The sequence below is a fragment of the Lygodium microphyllum genome, chromosome 25 (genome assembly GCF_053477565.2).
Source record: "Lygodium microphyllum isolate KBCC chromosome 25, Lygodium_microphyllum_v1.1.10, whole genome shotgun sequence".
NCBI lineage: Eukaryota > Viridiplantae > Streptophyta > Polypodiopsida > Schizaeales > Lygodiaceae > Lygodium > Lygodium microphyllum.
This window is the reverse complement of record NC_141159.1, coordinates 38,229,380-38,243,320: the sequence shown is the minus strand read 5'-3', so window position 1 is coordinate 38,243,320 and position 13,941 is coordinate 38,229,380.

Here is a 13,941-nt window from a genome sequence, read left to right as displayed (position 1 = left end):
TTTCCGTTTGCGTCTATCAGTGCTTGTAAAAGCACGTCTACCAGTGTGTCTATATGCGCGTGTATATGTGTGTCTATTGCGCATCTATTTGTGCGTGAAAATTTGTTGATACGTGCAATTATAGACGCGAAATGGTAGATGCGCAAATAGATGGGCAGATAGACGCGCCCGTAATAATTTCTCTATATTCAAAAATCGCGTCTAAATGTGCCTCTATGAGGCCTTTTTGTTGTAGTGATGGACGCATAGATTCAAGACGGGTATTGACTGGTGGATTTAAACTCGCACAAAATTTGGACACCTGCTACGTCATGTCCATCTGCGGTACATACTTAAGAAGTGAGACAAATTTAGAGTAGTATGCATCAAGCGTGAGCCTCAGCTGTTTTAGCTCGTAGAACTCATTCATTTTCTGTGTGCGATAAGCAGGTGGTAAATATCTTCCTTGCATAGCTTTCAACATTTCCATTGATTGTTTTTGTTGTTGGCAAACTACTAAGGAATGAATCCTTCCTTTCGAATGCATCCATCACTCGATCATGGGTGTCTCACAACTTGGCAAGATCCCTTATATTCTGGTTAGGGCGTTCCCTATTAGCCTAACTTGGTCAAACCTTAAAGTTCATTGGGTACTTCAGTTTCTGGTTTTTAATCTCCAATTAATATTCCTTACTCAAAAGGATATCAAAGTATACATCCTCTTGCAAGATAACTTGCGTAAGGATCCGCCATCCTTGTTGCGAGAATTTGGCCTTTCTTCTTGTGATTCAATCACAAGACCATATGACTCCATACTTGCTCTGCAAGTCCCGCATTGTACTATGTTATAATGGAGTCACGAAACAATCCGTTTCAGTTTCTTTAAGCTGATATTGTTAGATCTAGGGCTTCCTAGAATTATACTTTTGTAAGAAACTCAAGGACAAACCCTAATTCCTTTTACATTTACAATTTACTGACTCTACAATTAGGGAATGTGGGCAAGTATTTAAGATATAAACGTTTCTTGGAATTTAACTCATTCCCAATGAATATTTCGTAGCATAGGTATTTCTAAGTTTATATTAATTTGGTGAACTTTAGAAGGTAATATCGAGATTACCTCCGCATGATTTGTTACCTACGAGTCAAATGACTTTTCAATCCTATACTTTATCGATTTGAGGTTAGCTTAATTTCAACTAATCTTCCCTTTTCTTTGCGAACAAAACTCATACTAAATAAGCAACCTTTTCCTTGCAAGGTTATGCAGTTAGCAACGATAATTTCCTAGAGTTTATGCATCATAAGAATCCTTTCATGATTTTCATTTTCCATGCATAAAGCTATTTGAAAAAAATTATGTTTATGCTTTATTTATTTTGCATGTTCCATTAAACTAAATTCCTTCATCGTGAACAACTAGGGCAAAATATATCCTATCCCTAACAATTCATCTTGCATTATTGAATTACAACGATATAAAATTAAGAAGGAAAAACCTGGGTTTGGGGTGAGATATCCACATGGATACTGGGAGATGACCCTTCCGCGACCACGCCTTGGACTTTCTTAGGAGGCATCGCAATTGTAGTCCTTCAGATGTGGAAATAGCTTTACACTTCCTTTTCGCAATTCTACCGTCGCTCCCTTGCACCTCAATACTTTTCTTCTCTTTTTCGAGTAGGGGAAAAAATCAAAGTCCCAAGGGTATTTTGAAAAGGTAAGGAACGGCTAAGGGTTTTAACCACGGGAGAAATGGGGAGTAATTCCTAAGTCCAAGAGAAAGGCTTAAGGGATTTTATAAAGCACATGGATTTTTTTAAAAACCCACGGGAAACATGGGAGGGTTAAGGAAAAAAGAAATCTTAAGAGCTTTAAACATGAGGGGGTCTTCAATATGTCATAAGGGAAGAGGGATGAAGAATTTTACACACACGGCAATGTTTTTGGCTTAAGGGATAAGAGGGATGATAAGACCTTTAGAGCCTAATGGTTTAAAAGAAATAAGGGGGATGATAAGACACAGGGAAAATGAAAGGTTTTCGAAAGGCACAATAGAAGATGAAAAGGGTTTATATGGCCTAGGACAAAAAGGTCATTGAGTTTAGCACCGGGGGGGGGGGGGGGGGGAAGGTAGGGAGAATTTGGTGAGGAAAAGAACGGATAAAAGGCCTTTAAAAATAGTAAAACTAGGGGGAGGGGGGGGGGGGCGGTTGAGAGGGAAGGTTTACAAGCCCATAAGAAGAAGGCTTAAGGGTCTTAAAAAACCGAGGGGAGGGGGGGGGGATGAAAGGGAACACGAGAGGGGTGAAAGTGGGCTTAACTAGCCCCCTTAAGAAGCTTCTCTTGAGAAGCTTCTGTGCTTCAACGTGGCAGGGGGCGTTTCAATGCCGTGTTGGCAATGGGCAGGCGGCACTGCGAATGAGGTCGACGGCTGCAGGCGGTGGCACTGTTGTGTCAGCTAGCAGCTCTCTCCCTTCACATGGCACATTCCGATTTATCACCACCTTTCCCTTCCTCCTCACCCCACGGCAGCGATTGGCAGCGTCGTCTTCTCCCTCCCCCCTGGCCTTCCCTTAGGTGAGGGTTTTTATAGGGAGAGGGAAGGGAATCTTCCCTCCCTCCGTGTCATTGTGCATGGCAGTGGAAGGCGCCGAGCTCCACCAAGGATCTTAGTCCTTCATTCTATTTCCCTCCCCTTACAGCACGACAGTCGGTTTTGGGGAGGGAAATTAACAAAATTTGCATTATCGTAGGCATTTCTCAAAATTATCCATTTGAAAGGGGTTAGTTCATGCGAAGGGAAATGCAGAACTTTACATTATCAGATGCAATCTAGAAACCTTTGATCTTATACATAATGTTTACAGAGATCCAATTACCATTGGGATTGTTGTTCTAGATGCAGCACATGGGGTTGAGGGAATGAAATGGGACTCTATAAAGTTTGGAAAGGTTGTATCCACTATACTACAAATGACATGTGAACCTAAACAATTCATGTTGTTATCATTTCTTGATCAAAAGCAAATGGCAGCTTTGGAAAATTCTCTTGAAAGCATTTCTTGCAAGTATCACATGCTAGTTGGTAGTGTTGACTTCCTACCAATGGATAGAACGTTTGCTTTTGGATCTATAAATTCTTTTGTGGTTTTGACATTAGTGACCATGGAGAAAAGCTTCATCAATTTTGAGTGATATATAGACAATGTCAACAAGCCTTCCATTTTGGACTTTGAAGGCTTGGACAATGATGAAGATCTTGAAGAAGAACAAAGGATTGCAAAGGCCATTTTGAGAAAGAAAATAAAAGTTATGGAAACTACAATCAAAGCATTCAATGATGCTCATGAGGTTGTATTTGATGTATATGCAAGTGGACTTACATCTAAGGTGGCATTGATAAATCATATGAAGACTATGGCAGTGGTTTGCAACACTCAAGAGCAAAGAGAGGTTGAAGCACAATTGTGGAGGGTCCATGAGAGCGCCAAACAAAATTCAAACTCCCAAGAGGTTTGTCCTATTAAAGTTCAAGTTCTTGAAGTACCACCTGAGGGCATAGAAGAATCAAGCCAAGATATAGCAAGTCTAATTATGAACGAGAAATTAAGGGCTACTTTAGGTGTTTAAACTCCGTTCCTTCTCCTTTCATCAAGGAAGACACATTGATGTAGTTTTGATTTTTTTCTTGAGAAGTTACTTTCATTAGCATTTGCAATAATTTTTTTCTTTGATGATATTAATTAAAGAAACTATTTCTTTGGTTTTTTAATTTTTTATAAAAGGTACCAAGCATGTTTGGTTTAAAAAATCTATTTAAGTAAATATTTTACTAAATCGGTATTCAAGAGCTCATTAAAATTTATCATCCTTTGTAAGGATAACTATTTAATTGTAATCTAGTGTGTAAGAATACTTATCATAATGAAAGTTTGAGCTAGCTATGCAAAATTTACTTAAGTCTATTTTAGATCTTATTTCAATTAAACTCTTATATGTGTTGTGTTATGATCTTGTCATGTTAGTTTTGGTTAGATTTGTCCACATGGTCAAATCTCTTATCTCTTTTAGCCTCTTTTACTACATCACTAGTGTATGTCTATGCATGTACCTTAGGATAAGAAAGCCAACAATATATTGCACACCCCAAAAAAGATTCATTGCACCTCCCAAAGGAGTTTTACCTCAGTAATAAACATTGCAACAAAGATTTCTCTCCAATGTATCTTTTGAGATGTGTATATGGAATATTAAGGTAAAATCCTTGTTACAATTTGTGAGTTTAAATATCTATGGGATATAACTAGTTCAAAAATAGAATGGTTAGTTTTTAAGAAGAAACTATGAAAACTTATTCAAATAGAGTATAACTTATCTCAATTAAATTGTCATGTGTCACTTATATGTGGCATAGTTTTGGTCACATGGTCAAAAGTATCATGTTTAAATTTTCTTTTAATAATTAGGACTAATAAACATCTTCTTTGTGAAGGCCTTTTTAAAAATTGAGTATATTAAATATTATAATGATAATATAATTTGTGCAACTAATTACAAGAATCTATTGTTAGTATCTCAAGTATACTTATAACTAGCGATAAAAAGTAGGTATGGAAAAATGACTTTATTAGAATAGATTTTACTTCAAAAAAATCGTCATATATATTTTTTTCACCTCATGATATTACTTTTGATTAGATTTGACCACATGGTCAAATATCTATTTTCTTAAGATATCATTTTTTAAGTAGTACCTATTTATGTATTTATCAATGTGAAGTTAAATTGCTTTAGTGTTCTATGCCAGTTTATAGCTCAAACATTAGGTAGAATGATGAGGAAGTAAATGAATCTAATGTGCTTCTTTTTCTTCTTTGTAACTTCAACTAAGACATCTATGGTTGGATATCTAACAGATTCAACAATAGTAGAGCACGATGATGTTATTGATGTTTCCTTGATAAGAAATGCAACACAATTATGTGTAATACTTGATCTCAATGGTCTTCTTTTACAACGATGCTTTGCTAAGTCTAAAAGGTTTCAAAGCTTTCAAATGGGAAAACAATGGCTTGTTCTTCGACCAAGATGTATGGAATTTATTGAGGCCTTATTTGCGAGATTCAACAATAGTAGATCACGATGATGTGATTGATGTTTCCTTGATAAGCAATGCAACACAATTATGTGTAATACTTGATCTCAATGGTCTTCTTTTACAACGATGCTTTGCTAAGTCTAAAAGGTTTCAAAGCTTTCAAATGGAAAAGCAATGGCTTGTTCTTCGACCAGGATGTATGGAGTTTATTGAAGCCTTATTTGCGAGATTCAACAATAGTAGAGCACGATGATGTGATTGATGTTTCCTTGATAAGAAATGCAACACAATTATGTGTAATACTTGATCTCAATGGTCTTCTTTTACAACGATGCTTTGCTAAGTCTAAAAGCTTTCAAAGATTTCAAATGGGAAAGCAATGGCTTGTTTTTCGACCAGGATGTATGGAGTTTCTTGAAGCCTTATTTGCGAGATTCCAAGTGGGAGTTTGGTCAACAGCTTTACATAAGAATGTCATGGTAGTTATTAAGTGCTTGGAGATCCATGCAAAAAGGAAGTATCTTTTTTTCATGATTTGGGGCCAAGAACAATGTCATAGACATCGACTCAAAATCATATATAGGCCGGATAAGATGGGAGTAGAAGCAATGTTCAAGCCTCTGAAGTATGTATGGGAACAATATGGAGATGTTTGTCAGTATACCAAGACTATTCTCATAGATGATAGTCCTTACAAAGGATGTCCAAATCCTGTTGAGAATTGCATTTATCCAAAAACATTTGATATTGATCGTGAGGACTCTATCTTGATCAAAGAACTTCTACCATACTTAACTCACTTAAGCAAATACCATGATGCACGTGAAGTCATCAAGTTTTATCGATATGGACAGGATCCAGTTCAATATGGACATGAAATGTATGCTCAATTCAAGTTGTCATTGATGAATGAACTAGAGCAGAGAATGATGGTACTTCATCTTCATCATCAACACCGCATGAGACCATGAGTGATAAAGATGGTATATATGTTCAACCTTCAATTACTTCTCGCTTCAATAGACCATCTATTATACAAACATCCTCAACAAATGCCTCACGTCATCCGTCTCTTACATTGAACAGCTCACAATTATCCATGTTGAAGCAAACTCCTTTAATCTCTACTTTGAAAGATATGGAAGCAATGCAACTTGCTCATGAGTTAGGATATCACAAACATTTCATAAATGGTAGTGCAACTAAACGTTTTATACAAAATCTACAAAATTTGTATTTTTTCCATATACATGATGTAACAAGAAGGCACTGACTCTATATGGACTAATTTTGACTTTCATAATAGATATATCCCTTACATTAAAGGCTTTTACATGGCTATGAAATATATGCTTGTTAGAAATTTAAAGTGTTTTATGTAATTACCTTGGTGTTTCTAAACACCACCAATATCAACGAGAGAATCTACTTGATGTTTTTTATTGTTTCAATAATACTAGTTAACTGTGTTGAAATTTCTTATAAAGTGGTTTAAATCCTATTTTGTACTTTATGATAGTCTACTATACAAACATACTCAACAAATGCCTCGCATCGTCTATCACTTACATTGAACAACTCACAATTATCCATGTTGAAGTAAACTCCTTTAGTCTCTACTTTGAAAGATATGGAAGCAATGCAACTTGCTCATGAGTTAGGATATTACAAATATTTGATAAATGGTAGTGTAGATAAATGTTTTATACAAAATCTACAAATTTTGTATTTTTCCAATATACATGATGTAACAAGAAGGTGCTGACTCTATATGGACTAATTTTGACTTTCATAATAAATATATCCCTTACATTAAAGGATTTTGTATGGCTATGAAATATATACTTGTTAGAAATTTAAAGTGTTTTATGTACTTACCTTTGTGTTTCTAAACACCACTAATATCAATGAGAGAATCTACTTGATGTTTTTTATACTTTCAATAACATTAGTTAATTGTGTTGAAATTTCTTATAAAGTGGTTTAAATCCTATTTTGTACTTTATAACCATCTACTATACAAGCATACTTAACAAATGTCTTACATCGTCTATCACTTACATTGAACAACTCACAATTATCCATGTTGAAGCGGACTGCAATGCAACTTGCTCATGAGTTAGGATATCACAAACATGTAACCCGATGTGGTGGTATCCGCCGATTATTGGTTAAAGGTGACTCACAGTTAGTAATCAATAAGCTAAATGGGACCTATAGTTAATGGGATTTCATCTTATGGATATATGGTTGTGTACCCTTGAATATGTTGCATATATTTGAGATGGTGACTTGTCACTTAGTTCCTTGACAATGGAATTGCTTTGCGGACTCCTTGGCTAACTATGCTTTCATGGAAGATGTATTTTTTAATTGTGGTCCAAGGAGCCCTTACAATAATGTTCTAGCATGAGCCCTAGAATTCTTTGGAGTCTTCTTACTGACACGTCATATTTCAGCCACCACCGATGGTTAGTTTGGATTATGAGTCAGATAGCAAAAATTGAGCATCTTCCTACTCTGTCAAGGATGCATCAGATTGTATATCGTCATATTTGTCAGACACCCCTTGCTATTTATACAGGAGGGGGGTTAGATAATAGCTTGATGCACTTAGTGTAGGGCCTAAGAAGCCTTACCCTTAATCGATTTTGTGTTTTAGTAGAGTAACATTAGGACCAATGGATTATTTTAATAGTACGTTGTGTTGAATAGTATTAAAATGTTTGATTTCATAAGGCCAAGAGGGCCGGTTATATATCGAGTTCTAATGTTGTGTTCTATAAGGCCAAGAGGGCCAGTTTTGTTGGTTTGTGAAATGTTATATATATTTAGGCCAAGAGAGCCATGCATCTATTTCATGCGAGTACGTGTAATGGTGTTCTTTTTTAGTGATTTCATCATACAAGTTGGACAAAGTGCCTGAGTGAGCCTTTGGTACGTAGGAGCTTGTTGTGGCCATTCTAGGTGATATTGTTGCATTTCCAAGTTTTCCTCTTAAGCTAATGGTGTTGTATGAGTACGTGGGGTTTCTTTTCTTTTCGGTTGTGGGGACTGAAAATCAAGGTATGAAGTCCTAGGGTTGGGTTAGGTATATTTGGGGGAGATTCGAGTAGTACTCTTGCTAGGACAATGTCAGGAAATCTAAAGACTTGTGATAGAGGGTAGTCTCTATGACCCTAACCTTCATGCTTGCTAGACAACTATCCTGGGAGTCCCTACTAGTATGAGGTAGTTCGAGAAGCCTACCAAAATAGCAAAAAATAGCAATTTCTAAATATATCTAAAGATAAAAATTACAGGGGTGTGTAAAAAGGGGTTCTAGCCCCTTAGTTAGAAAAGAAAAAGGAAGAAAATTCCTACAAATAGTTGATTATTGCCTTACAAAGGCCTGGTAGGTTCTTGGGGATGAGTTAGACCCAAGGCCAATTCCTTGTCTTCCTAGGGGTAGCAACTAGCTTTAGAAGAATAAGGAAGGTTGGAGAAAAAGCAAAAGTGAGAGAAACAAAAAAGGATTAAGTGTCACCTCTCACGAGAGCTTGGTAAGTTCTTGGGTACCAAGTTAGGACCTGAGGCCAATGCTATGTTCTCCTCTTGGGTCACTCTATGCTTAGCTCCTCCTTTTTACATGCCCGAGTATGGAAACCTTGAAAGTAAAATATGATGACTTGCACGCTATAGGAGTTCTAGCCTAGTAGGAGGTTTTGGTCCAATTATCCTAAGTTAGGTAGGTAGTTCAAACCACCACTAGGATGATCTATTTGATAGGCTTTTTAGCTAGTCCGTGTTAGAGCAGTTGGTTAGTGGCTCACTTTAAAATTCTATTAGATTTTGCTTGGCCTATCCAATGTGTATTTTCATGCCTTGATTCTATGAGGGGGTAGGGTGAGAGTTGTTCTTATGCTTTGTTTAGTTTAAACTTTGTGTCAACTTGATGCTTTCTTTGGTTGCTGTTTGTGTAGATGAGTTCATGGGATTCCATGGGCTAAGTCACCCTATCCTGTGGTTGCCAATGAGATCATGATTTAAAGACCCGTAAAGTGCCAAAAAGGAGCCGATTAATGCAATTTTAGGCGAGAATTTAAATCCAATGGAAGTGAAACATGAGGATTCCGATGAAGATGCAAATGCAAACTTCGGCCGTTGTGATGGTTTCGGATTTTCAATATTTTCTTCGACGGCCAAATTGGAAAGACATAGCTTTCCGACTGTTCGAGATGTCAAGTTAGACATGCAAGATTTTTCATATTTGGAATCGATCATCACGTGGAAGAATTACAAGAGGCCGGACATTGCCAAGGTTAAAATGGGCCAAAAAAGGGGAAACTTTTTGGGCACAGGCCTTTAGGAGGCCCATTGGACCCCAAAAAAATTTCATGGGAGGAGGAGGGGAGCAGTTTTTTGAAAGATGGATGAGTTGTTTGCCCCCCATGGCATCAATTTGTGAGAAGCGGAAGATCGGAGTGTGAAGATAATCAATCAAACATAGCAATGCAAGAATTTTCTTCAAATGTTTGCTCTACTTCACCGGTCTCAAATCAATAAATGCTTGCAAGGTAATGAAGTTGAAAATCAATCTTCCTCTCTCCTCTCTCCTCTTGATGCCTATTCACACGTGATTCTATGGGAGAAGGGGAATGAGTTGGATGCAAGATGCTAATGGAAGAACAAAAATAGTGGAAGAATAGGAAAATTTAGTTTTTGCGCTAGAAAATTAAGAAAAAATATGCATTATATTTATGAATGTATGGAGTGGCTAGAGCAAGATGGACAAGCCTTAGTTTAACCTTGTCTTCATGTTAAAATCCATTTTTACTGTTTCTTACAAGAAAAACACATTTAAAAACTACTCTTTACACCTATCAATGATGTATAACCTAAACAATAGGGGGAAACATGGGTTTTGATGTTGATTAGATACTAATAACATTTGAAATTTTCATCTATTTGGTTGTGCATACCATATAGGATGTTTATAATTTAAGTGTTAAAGGGTCGAGCAACACGATCATGTTCGGTGTTTACCCTTAGCAATGCAACATAATGCGTAGGCTGGAATCATTGAAAGAAATGTCTTTTGCACTTAACAATGCCGATTTATGAAACATAAAATGTTTTAGCACTATGGCATTCATAGTTGCATTGCGCATATCACATGGTGTAATTCCAGGATGCATTGCAAGTGGTTTCTTAACATTGAGTTGTGAGATACCTAAGTTGTAGGTTTAAGCGTTCACGATCCTTGGGAAAATGTTAAGTGAGGAAATATCTTATCTTGTAGGATATTTTAAAATAAGAGTTGAGTTTGTGACATCTATGTTTTTTGTGTTAGCGGCACATCGCAAGGGGTCAATCCTCGAGGTGTAGGAGAGTTGCAGTGCAGCCACGACATTTAGGCGAGGGATGCCTTGTTTTGTTTGAACTTATAGGTGTTTTACATAGATGAATGTGTAGGGACTCCCTCTAAGGAGTGTGGGGAAGGTTTAACCGTTGGACTAAAATCCAAAACAAACACAAAATTTACGATAGAAGTTAGGACACTGTGTCCCTTAGATGCTCGTGGGGCTGGCCGAGGGGGTGTGTTCCTTGAGGATATGGACCATTCAATGTGACGATAGTGGAAGAGATATTGGTGGGATACTGTTGCAAGAGCATGATGTGATCTCTTTTGAGAGCCGTAAGCTCAATGAGAGGGAGATGAAAATGAATATGTACCACTAGGAGATATTGTCTATCTTCCATGTGACGACAGTGGAAGAGATATTGGTCGGATATTGTTGTAAGAGCATGGTGTGATCTCTTTTGAGAGCCGTAAGCTCAATGACAAGGAGATGAAAATGAATATGTACCACTAGGAGATATTGGCTATCATCCATGCTATTACGAAATGGCACCACTATTTATATGAAAATAATTTTAGAGTCAAGAGAAAAAATAGAGTCCTCCAGTACTTCTTGACTGAGGATACTTTGACTCCTAAGCAAAGAACATGGGTGGAAACCTTGCAAGTATGATTTTGACATCTCTCAAACCTGGGGAAAAGATAACATCGTGGCTAATTAGCTTTCTTTGATGTGGGTATGCAAAGTCTCGTTCATTTTAGAGCTACATATTGATTGGATTGAGGACCTTCAAGAAGGTTATTTGTTGGATGAGGACTTTAGCCACATATTAAAGAAATTATAGCATGAGAAAATTGCCAAAAAATCACAATATCAACTCAAGCATGGCTTTATTTGGTCTAATAGAAAGATTATCAATCCCCAAACTTCTCCTTTTACACAAAAGATCGTGAAAGAGAGATATTGTTGCCCCACTACTGGTCACTTGGGTGTTTTCAAAACATATGATAGGATTGTCAAGAGCTTTCACTAGAAAGGGTAAGGAAGCGATATCAATTATTTTGTAACCAAATGTGTTCCATTCTACGTTGATGGAGAACATACTAAGGTCAGCAGATTGATCAAACTTTTGCAAAGTGATTAACCCCTTTGTTGAACAATCAGACAGTTGCAACTTGTTCAGCAACCATCTCAGTCCTTTTGCCTTCCTAAAGAATACTACCTTCTCATAAACAATATAATGCCTAAATTTCTTCATCGCAAAGACCATTCCAAGGCACAATTTTTCCATGTAATTATAATTAATTTAAAATATCCCCAATTTCCTACTAGTAAAGGCAATTGGATGATATCATTTCTCCTTCCAAATTTGAGCTAAACAATAGTTACTACTATGCATTGTAATTGCTAAAAATATATAGAAATCTTAACCTCTTATAGGTGCATTTAGGATTGGCGCTTTTGCTAATTCTTGCTTCACATCCTCAAAGGATACTTAACATGCCTCATTCCACTCAAACAGAGAGTTAAAAGATAGAAGGTTTGTCAATGGCAATGCTCTTTCTGCTAGTGCATTGATGAATCCTCGATAATATCGCACTAATGACAAAAAGTTGTGCACCTCTTTTGGAGTATGCGGTGGGCTTATAGAGACTATAACCTTTATCTTTTCATGGTCATTTGCAATACGAGCTGCACTAACCAAATGATCGAGTAACAACCCATAGGGCACTCCAAATATGCACTTTCTAGGGTTAAGAGCAATGCAGATATGTCTAGAATGTTCAAAACATTGCCTCAAAATAATCAGTTTTGTCGCTTTCTCATGGTGGCTGTCCCTAGATCATCAATAAAGACTTTTAACTCTAGGGAGATATCATCAAAGGTCTTATCAGTTGTTCATTGCTAAGACCCAGGCACATTGCATAGTCCAAAGACCATCACATGATATGCAAAGGTACCGAAGATAGTAATAAATGTCATTTTCAATTTGTTTTCCTCTGCAAATAGCCATCTGGTTATATCTAACAAAGCAATCCATAAATGAATAGATTTTCCTACTTGCTAACTGATCAAAAATCTTGTCAACGAATGGAAATGGGTAGTAATCCTTATCTGTTTGCTTATTAAGCTCTCTGAAATCTACGCAAAGTTGAATCTTATTGTTCTTCTTCTTCGTGATAACAACTGGTGGACACCATTTTGTGTGTTGAACTGGAAATATTAGACAAGCCTTTCGTAACTTTGTCAACTCTTTGAATAGCACACCCCTTAATTTGAAAGGTGTATGCCTTACTTTCTGTCACATAGAGCGGCTTCCCTTCTTCAAAGTAATCGTATGAGCCGTCATCCTAGGAGGAATGTCTCTCAACTCATCATAAATCCAAGCAAAGATATCACAAAATTCTTAAATCAAGGACACATAGTCCTTTCTTTATTTGGAACTAAGCATGGACCCTAATTTAAATAGCCGTGAATCATTCATCGTACCAAGGTCAAGCTCAATTACATCTGCATTCCTTATCCTTTCCTAAGCCTCTATTGGCTCATTCAAGACACTTGATAGATATCCTCTGTAGTAGACCCCTCACTGGAATTGTCACTTGATGACATCTCACTAGTAGGTTGAGCATTTAGCATAACAAACTCTAACAAAGAGAAACTAGCTCGTTCACTCTGCAAAGATTCAAGATAGGCATCTACTACTACTTGTCTAGCACCTCGACCAAAGATCAATTGCCCAGCACGTAAATCAACTTGATAGTGTGCTTGTAAGATCCATGGCCTGCCTACCAATACTTGAATGCTAGGTTTCCCTGCAAACCTAATGACCCTAAAGTCCAGAATGCATTCTATAGTGGCAATGGTCACATGGAATTTAGTAATGCAACCTTGGGGTTGTCTTAAATAGTCATCACTATTTTGAAGGATCATGGAGGCATCTTTTTTCATTTATAAACCCAACCTCTCCATAAATTTCAAACTCATAATTTTGAAAGAGGATCCTTTGTCCACAATAGCGTGGCCCATTAATATTCCATCAACATATGCTCCTACTCTCAAACAATGCTTTTCAGCATACTCAAACCAGTCGTCTCCCACTCACGCTATTCCCAAGGGCTCAATGATACACCAAATGCATAGAATCTTCTTGAATACCTTACATACTCTTGGAAAAAACTTAATCAACTGTAAAAGATTTACACATGGCTAAACTTCGCAAAGAGAAGTCACTAAATCAAATTTATGATAGCTAGTAAGAGCTCGCTTTTCTTTGAATTGGCTTTGGTACTTTTTTTGTTGGCTTTTTCCTTCTTCTTTGGTGACTCTTTATCCTTCTAGGGGTTGGCTTTACCATCTATATCCTTGAGAGATTCGCCAAGAAAGAAGCACTAAGGCCACTTCAAAGACCAAAGGAAAGAATGGTTTGGCGAGAAAAGTGAGCTCTTGCTAGCTATCATAAATTTGATTGAGTGAGTTTTCTTTGCGAAGTTAAGCTAGATGTAAATCTTATAG